Source organism: Zalophus californianus, chromosome 4 (assembly GCF_009762305.2).
Source record: "Zalophus californianus isolate mZalCal1 chromosome 4, mZalCal1.pri.v2, whole genome shotgun sequence".
Classification (NCBI taxonomy): domain Eukaryota; kingdom Metazoa; phylum Chordata; class Mammalia; order Carnivora; family Otariidae; genus Zalophus; species Zalophus californianus.
This window is the reverse complement of record NC_045598.1, coordinates 155,944,341-155,965,359: the sequence shown is the minus strand read 5'-3', so window position 1 is coordinate 155,965,359 and position 21,019 is coordinate 155,944,341. Positions and strand designations below refer to the sequence as shown.

At 42.0% G+C, this 21,019-nt stretch overlaps 1 protein-coding gene across 9 annotated transcripts in view; it reads left to right on the top strand.

Annotated features, from left to right (window-relative positions):
• NCALD (neurocalcin delta) overlaps positions 1–21,019 on the top strand; it is a 373,105-nt gene that overhangs the window by 315,849 nt on the left and 36,237 nt on the right. Inside the window, exon 1 of one of the 9 annotated variants that reach the window (XM_027622124.2) lies at positions 10,315–10,335. The exons of the other annotated variants lie outside the window; for them this stretch is intronic. The gene's annotated coding sequence lies outside the window, so the exon portion shown is untranslated. Of the gene's footprint in view, positions 1–10,314; positions 10,336–21,019 lie in introns of those variants that run through there. 9 annotated transcript variants of the gene reach the window in all.

Sequence of the window (21,019 nt, the reverse complement as noted above, 5' to 3'; positions counted from 1 at the left end):
CAGATAGTGCCTATTTGTAGAATAATTATTCATTAAATGAATGAATGAAAATAATCTAGTTACTATTTATAACTCCAATTACTGCCATAGAAAGTGCTTTGGGTGTTCAGGGTTAAATATTCAACTGACCTACTCTTGCTGGGCTGGGTGGAGGGGGGAGGGAGTGTTTTCTGAGATTATTTTGTTAATAGGACCAAGAATCAAGGGATGTGAGTTATGGTCTTAACTTGGTGCCATTCTTTTCCACCTATCCAAAATGACTTTTTTTTTTTTAAAGATTTTATTTATTTATTTGACAGAGAGTGAGACAGCGAGAAAGAGAACACAAGCAGGGGGAGTGGGGGAGGGAGAAGCAGGCTTCCTGCTGAGAGGGAACCCAATGAGGGGCTCGATCCCAGTCAGTACCCTGGGATCAAGACCTGAGCCAAAGGCAGGTGCTTAAACGGCTGAGCCACCCAGGTGCCCCCAAAATGACTTCTTAATAATCTTGGCATCCCACTTCAAAACAGTCATGGAAGTAGTTTGCAAAAATTAAACTCTCCACAAATATAAAATATAATCTTAATGATTCCCTTATGAATTAGACCCATCTGTTAATGTTCTGTTGGGTCCTTTAGTATCTCGTCTGATCCTTTCTGAAAATCCAGGCATAGGCAGTAAAGGCGACCACCAAATATGTTTTATAATCATAGGCTTCAAAAACTAATGACATACTACATGTTGGCTAATTGAATTTAAATTAAAAAAAAGAAAGGAAGAAAGTTGCATTTGACATGGAAAAAAAATAACCATAGGCTTTGCATGTTTAAATGGAGAAGAGAGATGGAACAAGAAGAATGGGCTCTTTTCTTTGACTCTTTTATAATGAGTAGTGTTTATTTTCAGCAGTTTCCCAAATAAGTAAAGCTTTTCTTCTATGCTTCGGGCTCCTGCGTCCCAGGAATGATGCATTTTTGTGAGTTTTCTCCCACTCTGACCCACCTTGACTTGTTCATCTGGAGGTATTATGATGCTAAAGTGATTTGCTGCTAGAACTCTGCAGAGGGTCCTGTCAGACACACAGCCCAGCCGCAGCTCCTTACTCCTTGTGGGTTCACCCCTCTGCCACTTACTGGATGGCAGTCACTTTTTAGTTTTGTTTTTTGGAGAGGGTGGGCAGAAGGAGGGCAGGCAACTTGATAGGGAGGAACTGGGGCTCCTATCCAGTCCACAGGCTGCAATGACAAGGAAAGAAAGCTCATTCGTTTGAACTCTTGTGCATTGTAAGTTACACTTGACTTGGGGAGTTAAATTTAAACCTTATTAGTGCACATGATAATGTATAAAAATACAGCGACCATATTATCTTAACCCTGAATTGTAACACAGTCTAAAGATTTTATGTTTTTTAAACATGTGTATTAACAGTCTTCAACCAGTATGAGGATTAAACCACATTTTAGTTGTAGATTAAACAAGTCACTGTGTTGAAAATAAAATTATTTGAAATCATGACTTTTGGGAAATCTGGGCTATGTCTGTCTCTCCCTGTGCTCTGGGGGAGCAAAAGAGACTTGGAAGTTCACGCTGTTTGCCAAGTGGGTCAAGAGTCCCTGTTGTCCCGGATGACCGCTAGCACACAGAGGCAAGCCACGCGCTCTAACATTTTTTTTTCCCGGTAAAGAAATAGCAACTATTTGCCATCCTACTTCTTTGCAGGAAAGCAACAAGGTGTTTGTGTAGTAATTCTGGTATTTTTAATCATTTGTGCAGTGTAAATTATCACTATCACAGAGTAAGAAGGAGCCGGTTGACAAGGAGACGATAGGAGGTAATGGGGAAAATCCAGAAAAAGAAAATAATCACAATAATTTCAGCTAACCAGTATAATGCCAGGTTTAGATGAGATTTCCTTAAGAGACTTAGTCTAGTGTGCCAGGCACACAGCTGTTTGGAGCTCTTGACTGGAGAAATGCATAATACAAGAGAACCAACTAATGTTCCTTTGGCTGTTTCAAAGCAGTCTGGTATCTACACAGAAACATCAGTTACTGTGGTGTCCACTTGGAGAGCACAGGGATACACAGCAGGTTTTCCAAAAACCAAAGCCTGCTGTCTGAAATGTATGGCCACAAAGAATGCATTTCTGAAATCTGATGTTTCCTGGCTTAATCAAATAGCAATGATGATGGTTAGGAACCTTCCAGAGCTATAGGACTCTTTTTCATGCTCAATGACTGGGACAACAAAAGCCTCATCAGCCTGCTAATGATCTTCACTCTGCTGTTTGAATTCTATTCCTGGGCTGCTGGTTCTTCCATCAGTGTTTGTCTATTCTCTGTTCAGTCCGGCTGGCCAGCATTATCCAGAGTCCTGTGAATGTAAGTGGCTCAGCCCTGGTTAATGAGGTTATTTGATTTCTTTTCTCCCTGGTGGCTAATTTTGTTTGAGACTTCACAGTGCTTCTAAATTTATATTTGTAAACAAACAGGGACACTCTCTTCTTCAAGTCATTTATTTGACTCAAAATTAGGAAGACCTTTTAACCTTTGTACGATTGATCTGATGAAAGTTGCTATTGTAGGTGGGTATTGAAAATGTTCACAAGTGTCTCAGCAAAAAAAAAAAAAAAGGGGGGGGGGACTTGCATTTCACTTCCAAACATGCCTGCCTGTTTTAGATTTGTAAAGCTGTGGGTCAGTGAGTGAGTGTGTCTCAGAGGATAGCGTGCCTAGGTCTTCTACTCCTGGGTTTTGGAAATATGTAGAGTTTACAGTCAATGTTCAATTAAAAGCTCACAGGTAGTATATTATAATTCATTTTCTTTATGAAGAGGGAGAACCAGATCAATGAGGACATCACTGATGGGCTCTTTGAAGCACCAGAAGACATTAATCTCATGGATTCAAATAAATTTGGTATAGGACTTCTAGTTTAATGCTGGACAATATTGTTATAAGACACTTCGGGTATGGACATTGTCTTAGTTTCTTATGACTGCCGTAACAAATCCCCACAAATGTAGTGGCCTGACACCACAAGTTTATTATCTTACAGTTCTGGAGGTCAGAAGCCTAAAATGGGTCCACAGAACAGAGCTCCCTTCTGGAGACAGTAGAGGACGGTCTTTCTTTGACTCTTCTAGCTTCTGTGGGTTGCCTGTGTCACTCTGACCTCTGCTTCTTCTGTCTTGTCTTCTCTCTGACTCTAACACTCCTGCCTCCCTCTTATGAGCATCCTTGAGACCACACTGGGCCCACCTGGGTAATCCAAGATGACCTTCCCATCTCAAGATTCTTGACTTAATCATATGTGCAAACCCTCTTTTGCCATGTAAGGCAACATATTCCCAGGTTTCAGAGATTAGGACATGGACATCTTTGGGGCTCATTATTCTGCTGACCACACACAAAGTAATACACCCTTTGTACTCAGTTTTCTCATTGGTCTTCCCACAAAGCTGAAGGAGTTCATTGAAGCTCTGGTGAGCAGGGGTGGACCATGAATTTGAACTTAACATGCTGGAAGAGAGACCTCCTATGAGAAGAAAGCCTGCTGTGGAATCTGCTCTGTCTAAGGGAAGCTTCCAGTGGGTACCAAATTGGTGTTTTCTCCTTTTCCACCAAAGTCTTGCAGGCCTAACGTGTAACTCATTACACAGCATCAGAAGCTGTGGGGGTAGCATTCATAAGCACCAGGGCTCTCGGGGGCGCCTGGCCGGCTCAGTCGGTAGAGCCGGCGACTCTCGATCTAAGGTGCAAAGGATGTAGCACATGCCTAGCATGTAGTTGTTCCCCGTGAGTGGGGGTCATGGTGGCCTGCCCTGGTGCTGAGCTTCCAGGCACACCAGAGGGCAAGAGTGGACACGAGCAGGACAGAGGGCCCTGGGAGGCCAAAGCCATGCGTGTTAATATATGAGGCAGGCCACCAGCATCACGCAGAGGCTAGTGGAATTCTGCACTGTCATTGAACGTGCAGCATTTGCAGACGGAGTCTGAGAGCTTTGTAATAAGACCCAGAAATGGGAAGGCAAACCCACTGGAATGAGGAGTGGGTCATGACCTTCTCAACATCACAGAAGAAGAGGATCCCAGAGGGTCCCAATTAGCTCAGTCCACGGGCAGTTCCTTTAGCCATGCTGGATCGGCTGACCGTGGCTGACACCTGATCCTCTGTCAGATTTACAGCTGTACAAATCATCATTTGCTGGCTGACTTACTCCTACAGAATGGATAATACCATCTGATTCCAGAATGTGCCTTCAGCTTTAGTCTCAGTAATCCACTTTATTGTCATCCTAAATCCTGATTTTAAAAACCTTCTCCAGATGTTGTTAGATATATGAATGTGGACCCAGCGCATTCTACCTCCTGAAAGCACTAATGTTTATTGAATATTTACTCTGTGCCAGACATTGCAAGTGGTAGCTGCCTCAAATATATCTCATTATTTATTCCTTGCATTAGTGCTATTATAATTCTAATTGATTTCACAGATGACAAAACTGAGACTTCTAAAATCTGAGTAACTTGCCAAACTTAAGGGAACTTGTAAATAGTGGAGCCAGGCGTCCAATCCAAATTTTTCTGTTCCCAAACCCCAGATTCGGGCACTCAAAGGGAGAAAAACCAAGTGATAATAAAATAATAGCAGGAATGACAACTACTTCTAAAATGGAAACATATCCATAAGTGGAAAACAATGAGTTGCAGGGTTATATGTAGGTGATGATTAGATTTTTGTAAACTAAATAGGAATGTATATATGCGTATATATATAGTTGTATATGTTATACTTTATATGTTATATATTCATATATATATATACTTTGTGTGTTATATATTCATATATGTATTTTACATATACATTTTGCATATATGTATATTTTTAGGTAGATACATATTTATATTTATGTTGAGCTTTTTTGAAAACTGATGGAAGTTATAGTCCCTTATCCTTAAAAATGCGTCCACATACATGCACACAGACTTTCTCACACAGCTCTAAGAAGTTAAGATCAGGGATCTCGGGCGCCTGGGTGGCTCAGTTGGTTAAGCGACTGCCTTCGGCTCAGGTCATGATCGTGGAGTCCCGGGATCGAGTCCCGCATCGGGCTCCCTGCTCGGCGGGGATTCTGCTTCTCCCTCTGACCCTCTTCCCTCTTGTGCTCTCTATCTCTCATTCTCTCTCTCTCAAATAAATAAATAAAATCTTTAAAAAAAAAAAAGATCAGGGATCTCTAACATATATGTATGACATATAGAGAATAATCTGGAAGGATATTCATAAATTATTAATCATGCTCTTTGAGGGATGGGATTGTTAGAAATTTTTCACATTATCCTTTATACTTTTCTGTGTTAGTTGAATTTGTTTCCAATGAAGAGCATGCATCATTTTTATAACCAAGAAAAAAAATTTTAAGATTGTGAACGAAGTTCAGTTGTTCCAACTTAAAATGGAATTTACTGCTTATTTTTCTCCTGCTGACCAGGCTTCTAAAGTTTGTGTCATAACGCAGAGATGATGGAGAGACCTCTGTAAAAGCTGTAAAGAACGCCTCTGTGATGTGTAGTAAATGCACTACCTATGGGCTCTTTTGTAAAAAACAAAACAAGGCCACTCTCCATAAAAGTTAGTAACTGAAAATAAGTAGGTGTGTGTGGGAAAGCGTGAAAAGGCATTTCTGAAAGCATTATCAGTGTTCTCCCCTGGGAACGGGAAGGGTGCATAAGGCTTTCGGCGGAGCTCTGTATGCGAGAAATAAAGCACCAGGCACGCCTAGGAACGTATGCTTTGTAAGAAGTGCACGGGAACGAGGGTCGTGCTACATTGCCGAGGAGAGGAGCTACAGTTGGAAATGACCTCTTAATCCTCAGTTCAAGCTAGTCTGGCACTAATTGAAATGGCTGTTTCCAGGGCATCCTGTCTTAAACCAGGGAGTTTCCTTAAGCTCGGTCACCTGCTCACTCTTGCTGTCCCTTGAATTGAGGTGTCAGGCTCATCATCTTACATGGTAGCGCCAGGTTCGGAAGACACTCTCTCTCCTCATTCTTACCCCTCTCCCACATATACACCCCCTTTCTCTTCAGGGAATTTCCATAAGGCTCTGTAAGCAAATCTTATTCTGAACCTGAACAAAGATTCCAGGAGCAACTTACTTTTCACTAAGAAAAAAAAAAAAAATTAATGATGCAGTTTTTAAAAGGAATCTGTCATATTGCAGCCTGATTTAATCTTGGTATATTGGATTTCTGTACGTGTTGGGCTTTGACAATAGCCAGAGACCCCAGGCGTTCTCACTGTCGGGCTAGCAGTGAGCCTCTTGCCACAGCTCCCCATCTCCAGAACAGCGGCCTCTTCTGTTTCACGTAGCACCTGCAGGAGGAGCAAATATTCATGAAGCTCCCTGGATCCATACCAGCGTGCTAGGCAAGGAAGGGCACCTGATCTGAAAATAGCATTTGCACACTACTACTTGTTCCTCTCCCCGGATCTGATGTAAGGGCCATTTTCCTGCAGTGCTATGTATACAAGTCCACGTAAGGATGTCGTATTATCCACTGCCTTCCTAAAGGTTGGGACTGGAGAAGGACATAAATCTCTTTGCACACTGCTCAGCAGTTAGGAGCTTTCCACATCCCCTGAAAATCCTGATAGTTACCATTTGCCCGGGGCCCTCGCAGTCCTGATCTCCCTGAGGGAGGCAGGCTCGACGAGTAGCAGGCTGTTACAGGAGGCAATAAATAGACTGTCGTGGTAAAGAATCCCTGTTTTAAGTTAGAACAACCTGGAATTAAATCCTGGCACAGCCACTGACTAAATGTGGTTTTAGAAAGTTTCTCACTTTCTCTTAACATCTGTTTCCTTGCATGAAAGACAGAGGTATTAATGTCTGCACTGCAAAACCATTAGGAGGATTCAATAGGCTGTCACATGTAGAGTACCTCGCGCCACCGTTAAGCACTCCGTAAAGGACCGCTAATGGTAATGCTAACACGCCGTTAGCTCTCTCGTATTTAAAAAAAAAAAAAAAAATCCTTCTTTTGGTCCCCTTTCCTCTGTTGTTTTTTTTTTCATCCCCTTTGAAAAAAGCTCTTTCAAAGAGGGCTCATACTCACTGTCTCCAACTTCCCTTCTCATATTTACTCTTAAACCCACTCCACCAGGCTTTGGCCCCACCTCTCCAATGCTGTTTTTCTTGTCAAGGTCACTGATGGCCACTGAATTGCTAAATACAATGGCATTTACCAATGGCAGTGACCAGTCGGCAGCATTTGTTAGAAGAGAACACTCCTTCCTCCTTGATGTGATTTTCTTCTTGGCTTCAGGACAACACGCTTCCTTGGTTTCCTCCTGTCTCCGTGGCTGCTCCTTCTCAGTCTCTGTGGCTGAGGTCCATGATATTTAGACAGTGCAGAGACCCAGAACTCAGGAACCGTTCCTCTTTTCTATCAATATTTATTCCCTCAGTGATCTCACCCAGTCTTCTGGCTTTAAATACTATCTTTGCCAGTGATTCCCAAGTATATAGTACCAGCCCTGAGCTCGGTTCCAAACTCCAAACTCATATCCAACTGCCCCTGGACTTTCCCCTTGATATTTAGCACCACACGTTAATCAGGTTCTCCGGAGAAACGGAGCCAATAGGATGGATGGATGGATGGAAGGATGGATGGACGGAAGAATGGATAGATGGATGGATGGATGGATGGATGGATGGATGGATGGATGGATGGATAGATGGATGTTTATCTATTATAAGGATTATGGATTCAGGCAAGTCCCAAGATGTATAAGGTGAGTTGGCAAGCTGGAGAGGAGAATGGTGGTTTAGTTCCAGTCTGAGGCCAAAGGCTGAGAACCAGGAGAGCCAATGGTTTAGTTCTGGTCTGAAAACCAGCAGGCTCAAGACCCAGGAAGAGCTGATGTTTCAGTTTGAGTCTAAAGGCAGGAAAAAGCCTGTGGCCCATTTCAAAGGCAGTCAAGCAGGAAGAATTCTCTCTTACTTGGGGAAAGAGTCAGTCTTTTTGTTCTATTCAGGCCCTCACTTGATTGGATGAGGCCCACCCCATGTCTACTGAATTCAAATGTTAATTTCATCCAAAAGCACCCTCACAAAAACACCCGGAATAGTGTTACACCAAATACCTGGGCACCTTGTGGCCACTCCTGATCTTCTGGACAAGATTACTTTACCTACACCTTTCCTTGTATTGGTTGACAACTACATCCTTCCAGTTTATCTTGAGCCAGAAACCTGAGTCACCCTGGACTCCTCACCTCCTCTCACATCTCACATCCAGCCTGTCACAAAATTCTGTTTACCTTCAAAACAGTTCCAGAATTCGGCCACAGCTTGCCACTTGCACTGCTACTACCCTAATCTGAGCCACCTCTTCGCTCATGGCGCACTGTTGTGAACACCATCCTTGAAATTGCTGCTGCCAGTTTTCTTGCTCTCCTTTTATCCTGTAAGTATTTCTCACCTTTTACAGACCATATAATTTCCTTATTCATGCTGGTTGTTGTTTTTCCTTCGGCCTCAGGCAGATGGCCTAGAACGGTGCCCGATATACACGCAATAAATGTTGGTTGAGTGCATTGCCATTATAGAGATGAGGAGACTAGGCTCAAAGGAAGTAAGAATTTGCAAAGGTGACACAGTTCATAGGGAGTAAAGCGATTCTAAAGTGGTAATTAACAAAGTCACAGGCAAGAAGCACCAATCGATGTTAGGTACCTTTCTGCAGCACTGTTGTTGGGCATCTCATTTCCATTTTTTTTTTAATTTTTATTTATTTATTTGACAGAGAGACAGTGAGAGAGGGAACACAAGCAGGGGGAGTGGAGGAGGGAGAAGCCGGCTTCCCGCTGAGCTGGGAGCCCGTTGTGGGACTCAATTCCAGGACCCTGGGATCATGACCTGAGTCGAAGGCAGTCACTTAAGGACTGAGCCACCCAGGCGCCCCCTCATTTCCATTTTTTATTAAAAGTAAGACCTTATCCAGTTAGCAGGGTCTGTAAACCAGTGATAATTTATGTGACTATGCTTGACCATAGGAAAAGGTCTGTTCTCTTATTTTTTTCTCTATGCCTTTTGGTCATCTGATAAAATCCTCTCGTGAAATAGCTTCACCTTTCATACACTAACAGATTAATGTTATGTTCCACATGTCTTCTTTTTTGTTGTGCTCTTAAGAAACCAAGCCAGACATCACTCTAGAGTTGTCCTTATAAGATAATCGTTTTATTTTCTTATAATACATATAATGGTATTAAAGTATTTCAGAAGAACAAAATGGGATTTTTATTAACTATATTTCTGTATCATCATGCACAAATATGAGATGAGCACTTTTCTGTGTGGGCTCTGTGATGGGGCTGGGGAAATAAAGAAGCTTCCAGAAATTCCTCATCTAATAGGGAAAATATATATATATGTTAGTTGGGATATTGATTCAGTTGCTTTAACAGAGATCAAATAACAGTGGCTTAAAGAAGACAGAAGGGTTCTCTCTCTCTCTCTCTCTCTCTCTCTGTCTCCAGCTGATAAATAGTCAAGGGAGAGGAGATGATCTCCCAGGGTCATAAGGTGCCCAACTCCTTCCATGTTGTTTCCCCACCATACTGTATTCTCATGATGGTAGAATTTAGCTCACACTCCCACACACACTAGGCCCTGAGAAGGAGGGCAGTGGATAGGAAAAGTAAGCAAGTGGCTTCCTTTTAAAGATATGACCTGGAAGTTGCACATCTCACATCTACTCACATCCCATATGCATTGGACGGAACTTAATCTCATGACCAAACTGAAGACAAGCCAAGAAATATCGTCTCTAGCCACATGCCCAGCTTGGGAAATTCTATTACTAAGAGGAAGGAGAGATTGGGAGACAAATGAAAGTCTCTACATGGCCATGTCTATAAATATTTTTGCTACCTCCGACTAAATTAGGTCTTGAAGGGCAGAGTTGCCCCTTCCTTTCTCAGCACCTCGCATCTTGTGCATGTTCAATAAATATTTGTTGATTGGGTGGTTTGGTTAATGCACTTTCATCCAAGAGATTTTATGGAGAGTTCTTATTATAATGCCCAAAACAAACACCATTCAGTCCCAGGGTAAATACTGAAGGAAAAATAAATGTCAAAGGGCAACACTCTCAGAGATAGGTTCTCCGCACACTCACACACCCCTTCCTGCTCAGCTGGAGAGGCCGCCTGCGGTAAAACCGATGCAAGGTGCACTAAATGAGCTCGTGTTCCTGCTGATCGTCTGCTTCACTAATGCACCCAGAGACTGAGATACTGCTCCAGCAAATTTGCTGACCTGATTTTGGGAACTAGAAGCCAGAGGTAAGTGTGGTTTCGTGGTATACTTGCATTCCTTTCTTAATTCATCATGTTTCATGGGAACCGGGATCCCAGACTTCCCCTCCCCCAGGTAGCTGTCAGGCTGGTAGAATTGTTCTCTCTGGTCCACAAGGAAATGAAAACGGATCCTGCTAGAGGAAGTAAATAGAGCAACAGTAAAGCGTCCCTCCCCCTGGATCTGAACATCTGTTCAAACTTTTCACAGCTCCCATGAGGAAGGGATACAGCACAAGGCTTCGAGCCATAAAGGAAAAGCCTCATCCACTTGCACACTGCTAACTGGCAATTTATGACCATTTGAACTGAGCTGGCCCTGGGTTTATCTCCATGATGCCTCTGAAGAAAGGCCAGCCTGGTAAATAAATATGGTAAACGAGAGTATAAGGGATGATCTGTACCGTCTTCATGAGAGCAGACCTTTGCTGGGCTTAACTTCACGAGGTATTGAACTTAAATGCCCGCCGCTTCTGCCCAGTGAGAGTCAGATTCAGTAGCAGAGGGCACGGCCACGCCTCACTTTGGAACTTACGGTTAAAATGAAGTTGAGTTGCTTTATGGACTTCAAAGAGACGGCCGATGCTCTACGGTTTCGGAATTTCACTAATGCACACCGGCCTTTCTTCATTTATCTGAATTAGCAAGGAGTTTGCTGCATCTGACGAAGACAGTCAGATGCTCTCCCAGAACCTCAGCTACCCCTAATCCACGTGTTGGTTTGCATTTGCTTCAGGATGAACGGACTCCCTTCCCCCTCATGTTGTCATCTGTCCTTCCCAGAACATTTCGCGGTATGGCCTTTGGCCAATCCTTTTCTTCTCCTAGTATGGAAGGCTCCAAGTGGCTGGCTGCTCAGCTGGGCCCCCAGCTGGCTCTTGTTTCTAGCTGCTTCAGGGCCCACTGGCCTGGAGGTAAAGCTGCAGGGATAATCACTGTAAAAATAAAGTCTGTTGCTAGCCTGGCCAGCCAAGCAGCGTGGGAGGAGTGGAAAATCCAGGCTCTGTGTTCTTGGCGTGACAAATTGTCAGTATCTGAGGTGTTCCACTGGGAGAAATGGGATGAGATGTTCTCTAACCAGGCCTAACCTTGTATTATCAGCGGGTAGCTCTTAGAAAGTCACGTCAGAACCAGGCTAATGGGACTGGAGCCATAAACTTGGGTCAGCTTGTTTACTGCCCACCGTCTTGACTAACCTCATGGGGTCTGGTATGGCCAGTGACAGAATACAGGAGTGAATGCCCTTTACTGAATTATTAAGGTAGAGTAAGTTTGGGTCAGTGTTTCATCAGGGACCAGGCCACCCTCTCCTCTGAAGTGAGCTGTTGATAATACATTTTTATCCAACACTCTCAGCATCAGATATTGCTACCCAAGTCAAGCTTTGGGGGTAGCTATATATTTTCACATTTTTTTTCACACAGGGAAAGGAAATTATTAATAGAGATTGCTGCCCTTGGAAATTCAGTTTGGTAACCTGAAACTTTGGTGACTTTTTCTGGTCTTCTTTGGGGATGTATGTCTGGCTTGTTCTTCAGAACTCTTTGTTGTATGACTAAATTGAAGTAAGAGTGGAAAAGAAAACACTGCTCTCTCAGCCCTGAGAGTATGCAGGTCCCTGCGATATTCTCAAGCCCAACCTGGCATTCAGATGAGAGCTCCTTCCAGGGGAAAAAAAAAAGTCTTGTTTTCTTCATTTTACTGCTTACAATTTCCCCTATGTACCAGGGGATTAAAAGCAAGTCAGTCTCTCTCTCTCTCTCTCTCCCACCTCCCCCCCCTTCTTTCTCCTTCCCTCTCCCCCCACCTCCCCTCCCTCTCAGTTTCCTCCTCTTTAAAGACACTAACAAACTTTCTGGCATGTTGCCAAGGCTTAGAAGACAGAATCTTTATAAAAATTTTTTCTAGCCATTGGCATGGAAGCACTGCATACATCAGCAGGACACTTTGTTGTCAAACTTTCTCATTATCAATATTCACTACTGTTTCATTTTATGAATGTTTCTTTGTCTTCCAAAAAGCATTTCAGATTAAGCAATGCTGTTGTTGAAAATGTGGGGTTTCTGCTTGTATGGTTGGCTGGTTGAATTACAGATGGCTGCCATGAATATTACACTGCTAGGTTCCTATAGATGAATTCAAAATAATAATTTGTGGAGTAGGTTGGAGATGGAAGTAGAGATTCAGCTTCCTTATCCAATCGAGTACTGGATTTGCTCTTTCTAGGTAAAAGAGCTCTGAGACCTACATGTGGCTCAACTATCTGATCCAACTGGGATCGAGCTTCTTCCTGTTATTGGATGCATAGATTCAAATTAAATTACCAAAGGAAAAAAAAAAAAGGGTTTTGCACAATCTATGTGTTAGTGTTATGCTGAGCATTAGAGGTGTGCTGATACATAACTACCAGCCTTGCTATTGAGGTGTTCACAATCCCTCCAGGGAACTTTCATCTATCAACGGCAACTCTCGTAAAATGTGGTGAGCACTAGCTAGAGACAAATGGCAGGGGGGTGGGGTGGAGTGGGAGATGGTGTACTTGGTGGGTAAGAGTAGCTAGTCTTTGATGGCAGATATATGGGGTTAAATCCTGGATTCGGCATTATCAAGTGGCTGCGTAAGTTAGGGAATGAATTAATGCCCAACTTTCGTTGTTATTATTGGATAATAATAGAATAGAATAAAAGAAATACTGGAATGGTATATAATATACTCAAGATAGCATTTGACATCCAGAACATGCTCAATGAATGATCATTTGTAACTAGAGACTAAGCATTGATTCAGGCTTTATTTGGTAGAAGCCGGGGCCATATGAGGAAGCGTAGTGAGGGCAAGAGCTCATGGCCGTTTAAGAAGAGCCTGCCCCTCTCTGTGGCTGCAGCAGGAATGAATCAAGAGAGGGTCAAAAGCTTTAGAAAAGACAGGTTGGGGCCAGATTTTGAGACAATTTGTACCATCAGACTGCGAGGTTAGACTTGACACTGAAGACAATGGGCCATTATTGGTGTTTGCAAGCAACAAAGTGGCATAGAGAGATGTGAGTTTTTTAAAAATATCCTCTCTGATAGCTGTGTGAGGAATAGTCTTGAGGGGAGACTAGTTAGGAAATGAATACACTAGTGCAAGCAAGAAATTATGTTCACATTCACTCTATCAGTATCTGTTGAAGGCTGATTGTATCTGGGCATTTTTCTAGAAACAAATAAAGGCCGCGTGGGCAAGGGATGGAGAAAGGGGAAACAATAAAATAAACTTTTCTGAGATTGATAGGAGATGTATGTGGTTAATAGAATGGATAAAAACCAGTGACTATCTGGAAATGGGGGTGATGGAGGACAAATGAAAAATAATGTCATGAGAAAATGAGATTTTTTTTGGACTGTTGGAATTCAAGATACTTCATCAGACTAAAGAAGGGAAGAAAGACAGCCAAATTTCCTTCTCAGCTTTCTTCTCCCCCTTTTTTCTTACTCTTTGGGAAGAGGAATCATAGGAGTTAGTGATGGCAAGCCCCTCTGAGCAGTGGGTCCAGCAGCTTTCTGAGCTCGGGCCATGTTCTTTATTGGCTTCCACAGAGACAATGAAAATTGAGGGAACAGTGAGAAATTAGCAAACAGCACTGGATAATATTCTCACAGTTCACCATGGTTGAGTGTTCAACTAATTTTCTTTTTAAAAGAGAGGCTAGCACGGGACTTTGGAAAGTTGTTTTCCCGTCAAAGTGGAAACGTTCTGCGAGATGATATTAAATAATGGAAAATCTGAGGTTATTTGATGAGAGGTTGAGGACAGGATCTGAAGGCCATCATAGGCAAACAGTAGGAGTGAGAGGTGATGCGTAAATATTGACATGGAGCCCAGGAGGAAGCAAGGAAAGGAAAAAGGATTACAGCATGAGATTGTTTTGCTTATTGGAAAGATGTTGTTGATGAACAAATAATAAAATGTTCAAGAGAAGACAGAGACATAGGCAAGTGAGAAGGGGCCACTATTGCCTTTGACTGCATTCATCCCTCCAGAAGTTATCATGGGTACCATGGCCTAATTTATTGTCAGGGTGAATAAGAGTCAGTAACGTACACATTGCATAGCAGAGATTCTAGTAAGATTAATTTAATAACCATAAAACAAAACACACTATGTATAGTGTATGTTTGAGCCAGATTCTTACCAGAACAATCTCATCCAGCCAGATTCTCTTGTCAGATGCATTTACAACCGGGGGAACTATTCTACAACATGGGGTACAAGTGAAGTGACATCTCTCTTATTTTTTAGTTAAATTTTCAGAATGCCCATATATCCTACAAGCAGGCAAGCTAATATATCTCTCTTGAGCTGATCCTTCCTTTAATTGTTCAGCAATCTCCGGGGCTTATTCAATTCCGAAATGACCCTGACTTATACTTGCCTACCCTAAATTGCTAGGGTCTCACTGGTCTACCCCATACTTGCTTCTTAACTGTCACATTGTGTGATGTTGGACACTGACCCTGTACAGTCTGACCCTGTACAGTCACTGCTTGTTCATTGCTTCAGGGACTCCTAGCTGGTCCTGCTGACAAGTCAGGCAAGAGGATGTCCCAACCAAGAAAGTGCCCCTATACAGCCACTTTTAGGATGCCAGTGAGCCCCACGTGTGCCGAGTCAAGGCCTCTTAAAGCATCTGCCACCTCATGGAATCTCTTTCCCAAGGTTTTTAACACAGTGAACCAGCTTTTTTATTATATTGTCAGAATGAAGGCTCTTGAAACACTCTTCTCCATAGATAGCAAGGCCTCTAGCTCTACATTTATTAAATGAGGCCACTGAGATCTGATTTTTGCCATTTGTCTTAATAAAAAAGAGGGGGAACAAAAATTTAACCTCTGGTAGGTCCCTTCTGATAAGACATCTCAATATGCATAGTCTGTTTAAGAATTATTTTGCTTCTTGGGGTGCCTGAGTGGTGCAGTCGGTTGGGCATCCGACTCTTGGTTTTGGCTCAGGTCGTGATCTCAGGGTCCTGGGATTGGGCCTGACATTGGGCTCTGCACTCAGCACAGAGTCCGCTTCAGATCATGCTCTCATTCTCTCTCTCTCTCAAATAAATAAATAAATCTTAAAAAAAAGAATTATTTTGCTTCTTATTCTCACTTCATTAGTCATAATTAATTCCAGAACTCAAAGTAGTTTAAGCTGAGTTCATAATGGCATTAACTTGTTGGGAATCTCTTGTTGCCACCATGATACATTTTTGCTGGTAAAAAAATATATATATATGTGTGTGTGTGTGTGTGTGTGTGTGTGTGTATATATACATATATATATATATATACATATATATATTCATTCTAGTTGACCATGTGACCCCACATTCCCAGAGCATATACATACTCACATACAACATAGAGGCCAAAAGGTAGATGGTTAGCCACAAAAGGTTTGCTTTTTCCTATCTTACTGTTTACAAAGGGATGTCGATCTTTAGATGCAAAGATTTCAGCCACGAACAGCTGCTGCACAGTAACAGGATTGTTAGAATGCATTTCCCTGACTTTTCAAAGCTATTACTCCATTCTGCGGGGGCACCTTAGGATGTGAGATGCAGGCTGGAAAGAAGCTGCTGGGAGGGCAACCTGTGATACAAAGGAGAAGGGATTTTGAGAGACAGGAGAATATGGGATAAATGGGGGACAGAAGAGGTGGGGAGGTATGGTAGCCTCTGTGCATGAAAGCTCTCTGTGTTCCAGTGTTGAATATGAACCTTGACGACTGGATCAATCTTTATCCAAAAACAGCTGTGCTGGGTATGGTTGATGGAACATAGCTGAACTGGCCAAACTAAGCTCTTGTTTACCATGATTAAGGTGACCATACAGTTTATTGTCCAAACAGGATTACTTTTCAGAGTATTGATATTACTCTATTAATAGTAAAGCTGGTGCAACAGGTGTAAATCAGGACGATTGCAAGCAAACCAGGAGTCATTGTCATCCTAACCATGATGGATACTATATTCTAAAATCAAGTTCTTAGCTAGGAAAAAAATACATTATTCTGATTGCTATGAGAGCTACAGAAAAGCTGTGCCATCCCAAGGAATTGATAATCTGGTTGTGAAGAAAAGACTCATACACAAAGAAATTGCCAGGAACCATTCAAAGCGGTCTCTAACTTAAAGTGCCAAATAAATGATAGCCATGGGTTGTCAATTATACCTCAACAAACCTGGGGGAGAAATGATAGTCACAAAATGTGGTAGGAAGGACAATGGCTTTGGGGTTAGAAGCCTTGTGTCAGGTCATGGACCTGTCTTTAGCTGGGTGCCTCTCTGCAAGGTACTTAATCTCTTTGAGCACCTGTTTATTTCGTTCAGTCGATTGGCTCATTTTTTCAATAAACACAGGGACTTACTCTGTGCTATTATATTATGGTGGTAAAGAATATAACCTTTCCAGAGAGACATACCTGGGTTCACATCACTAACTTTGAGACCTTGATTTTATAATTTAATCCCTCTGAGTTTCAGTTTCCTCATCTGTTAAATGGTGATGATAATACCCCACTCACAGTGTGCTCTTGTCAGCTTTGTAAATGAAGAGATAAAATGAGGAAGTAAATGAGATTTTTGTATATAAAACATTTAACGGTTTTTGACACATAGAAAAAGCTCAAGAAGTGATAGCAGTCTTTTTTTTTTTTTTTTTAATTCCAAGTACTGTACTAGTTGCTGGAAATGCAAAGGAAGAACTGGGGAGAGGGATGCTATGCAGGTCAAAGCAGACAAGACCATCTGCCTAAACAGCTCCCTGGACTGTCAGGAGGCTTTATGAGGTGAAAGAGTTTCACATGCTGTCTAACATCCTGAACAGAGGAAAGACATAGCTGTTACCAATGGTTGAGGCATTGTCTAGATTCTTCCCTTTTCCTAGCTGTTAGTGTGCTATCACCTGCAAATAAGGGATGCCCCCCATATATCTGAAGTAATCCATACATACATCCTCTCACAAAACAAGAAGTCCAGAGGTGGAGCATTTCCGGGTTGGGTAATTCCATGGTTGAACGATGTCATCCAGAGGCCATGTATCCACTCTGCCATTCTCAGATGTTGGTTGACTCAGCTCAGGATGACACTGGCTGCAATGGCCCCAGCCATGACACCCTCAGCACACCCCACACTAGAGGCAGAAGGAGACTCTGTCTTCCTTGTATTTGTTCTTAAGATCTAAGAAGCCCTTCTGGGAATCCCACCCTCACCCTCGCAGACCAATCTACAAGTCTCATTGGCCAAAATTGGATGTCATGTTCCTTTCTAAGCCAGTCGATGATAAATAAAACTACTATAATTGGCTTATGCTAGATAAGATCCACCCTCCCGGGGGCTAAGAATCCTTTCATCTTCCTCCCACGCCCCACCCCCCAAACGAGGCTCTGCAGAAGGTACAAAACACATGAACAAAATCAAATTTCTGTTAACAGAGAAGGTCAGAGAAATGGTTGCTGGGTAACCATGTAGGATGTCTTCAACACTGTCTCGTCATTTCCAGTCAGTCACTGTATCTCCTAATTCCACCTCCAGAATAGTTTTTAAATCCACCCTGGCCTTTGCCCTGGTCTCCAACATCTCTTGTCTAGACTGTTGATTCCTTCTATCCTTGTCGCAACCATCTGATCTTCCCTTCAGCCATCAGTCAGCTCTTTACACAAGTGCAAGTCTGAGTAGACCATTTCCTAACTTCAAGACTCTCAAGACTCAATTCAGATGCAACCACCTCTTTGAAGACGCCCCAGATGTTTTATTTTATGGCTCTTATAGATAGCCCTGATGAGGCTGGTCTTGCTTTTGAGCTCTTTGTATATTTGCTATGCTTCCTGCTGTCTTCTCTGTTCAATACAGTAGCATTGACTACATGTGGCTGTTGAGCATCGGAAATGTGGCTGGCCCAAACGGAGATGTGTTGTTAAATACAAAATATATTCTGAGTTTCAAAGATTTAGAACAATGACAAGAAAAAAGAGGGATGTAAAATACTTCATTAATAGTTTTTAAATTGATTACATGTTGAAATGATAATGTTTTGAATACATTTTGGCTAAATGAAATATATTAGTAAAATTCATCCACCTGTTTCTTCTTTTTAATGTGATGACTAGAATATTTTAAATTACCTATAAGGTACACATTTGTAGCTCTCATTGTATGTTGGTGCACTAGACTGTTAGCTCTTGCAGAATAGGGGCTCCATCTTATTTATCTATTATTCATCATGTAGCTTTCCTTCCCCATTTCAGGGTCCATCCGAACTGGAATCTAGTCAAAATACTTTATTTGGTTAAAATAAGGTGTAAGACAACTCCATTTGCAGATGAAAGAACACAGGATGATTTCATGTTATTTGACTGCTGTTTCTGGATTTCTGACACATGGGTTTCTTTTCTCTGCTCTAATTAGTCTGAAGCTTTTTAAATTTGCCAGATACTTTCTGTTGTGGTTACTTCTGGGCACTAAGTTGTTAGGAATTAATCCAAATTGAAAGAGGAGAAACTAGAATTTAAAGACTTTGATTAGGTTTGCTCGTCTCTGTTAGTTTTCATTCTGTCTTGCTAGACATTCCTCAACAAATTATATTTTACGCTTTGGAGGTAGAAGTGTCTCCATGACTACAACATCCAGAATCTTTTAGTTATTTTTACAATTGTTATTAGGAATAAAGATGCAAACGTAAATTACGCTCTATTTAACTCCACTGAATTATAACTGGCAGTTGCTTTTTTTCATGGATAAAAGAATTATATTTATGTGTGTGTGTGTGTGTGTATGAATATATTTTTTTACAAATTATGATATTCTTAGCCAGGATTATTAAGAAAACCAAAAAAGTTAACATATTCTAGAAACATTTTAGGAGGAAATCTGTTTATAATGGCACAATAAAATCAGAAACTTTTTTTATATTCCATGAGCAGAAATGAGGGAGTTAAGTTTTGTAGTTATGGTAGCCAAAAAATGCCATTGTTTGATGGAAATTACCCTTTTTTTTTCCTTTAGAAACATCTAGAGAATTTACAGTTCTAATTTGGAAATAAATACTATCTATGGTCATAAATCATGTGCTGGAGACTCTAACGGGCTTATTGGGTGACTATTTGGTCAAAGGTTCAAGCAGCCTTTGAAAGCAGAATCCTGCCTGCCCCTCCCTGCTTCTGGGGCCTGCTGTCCCCTTGAATGAACAGAAACAATCATGGAGTCCGTTATTTTGTCAATAGGACTGCTTTAATAAGTGCTTTTTGCCAGGTCTTGTGAAGAGCATTGTCTCCTTTGGCTTTGATCTTGTCTTGGCCACTCAGAAAAGCTCTGTCCCAGGGACATGTGGATGCTGGGAAGTCAGGGTGGAATTCTGGGCCCTTCTCTTCCATGAAGTTGGTATCCCAGGACGGCTGGGTAGTTCTTTCTTTTTTTCTTCAATTTTTTTTTTCTTTCTTTCTTAACTTGTTTCTTTATTTCTTGTGGTAAAATATACATGACATCGATTTTATCATTTTAACCACTTTTAGGTGCACAATTCAGTGGCATTAAGTACATTCACAATGTTGTGTAACCATTACCACAGTCCATCTCCAGAACTTTCTCATCACCTCAAACAGAAACTTACACAGTAAGCACTAACTCCTTGTTCACTCCGTTTCTCCTAGCCCTGGTAACCTCTCTTCTACTTTCTGTCTCTCTGAACTTGACCATTCATGTAATATTTGTCCTTTTATGGCTGGCTTATTTCACTCAGCATAATATTTTCAAGGTTCATCCATGGTGTATAGCCTGTATCAGAATTTCATTCTTTATTAAGACTGAATAATATTCCATGGTGTGTATATACCACATTTTGTTTATCCATTGATCTGTTGCTTTGTTGCCACCTTAGCTATGTGTGGTTTTTAACAGAGCATAAAAGCACATAATGACACTCTGGCCATTTCTGCATTTGAATCCATTTTTTATTTGAAAAAAAAAAAAAATGAAAGAAAGAAACCCAGTCTGCCTTCCCTGCTGAAAAAGAGAGCCTGCTTTATGGAAGGATATCATCTGTACAGTTCAAATTTCCCAGGGCCAAATGCAAACACCTCCCAGAAAAGGCAGCCCTGCCTCATTACCTGGCAAAAGATGAGATGCAAGGCTGCTCACTTCCCTCCATCCACACCTAGGCAGGAAGGGTGACGTTCTGACGGAAAGCTCCAGCTGAGCGCTCTCGGGTAGCTAACACAGGAAAGGGAATTTTTAAAAAGGGAGTGGAAGCATCCCTGTCTCTAGAATGGGAACATCTTAGAGGAGGATTGCATATCACCTTTGTTAGGAGAGTGAAGCTTCTTTTCGGTGTGTGTGGGCTACCATTTTATCCCACGAGGTAGTAGTTAGTTGATGTTGTACCAAGACCGGGAAATCTCCAAATCCCGCTCTGCCCGTCCACTCCTCTTTCCACTGGGAAATATAAAGATACAGACCTCAGGAAATCAAAGCACTTCTTATCATTAGCCGGCCAACCAGGGCAGACCTCTCCATGGAGCAGGTTGGAGTGGATGATTTAGGCTCGAGGCCCACGCGAGGCGTCCACCCTCTCAACTCAAATTTCAGCATTACCACCATCCCGCGGCTAAGCTGGAGAGGAGAGAGTCACTGTACTACCTGTAAGCA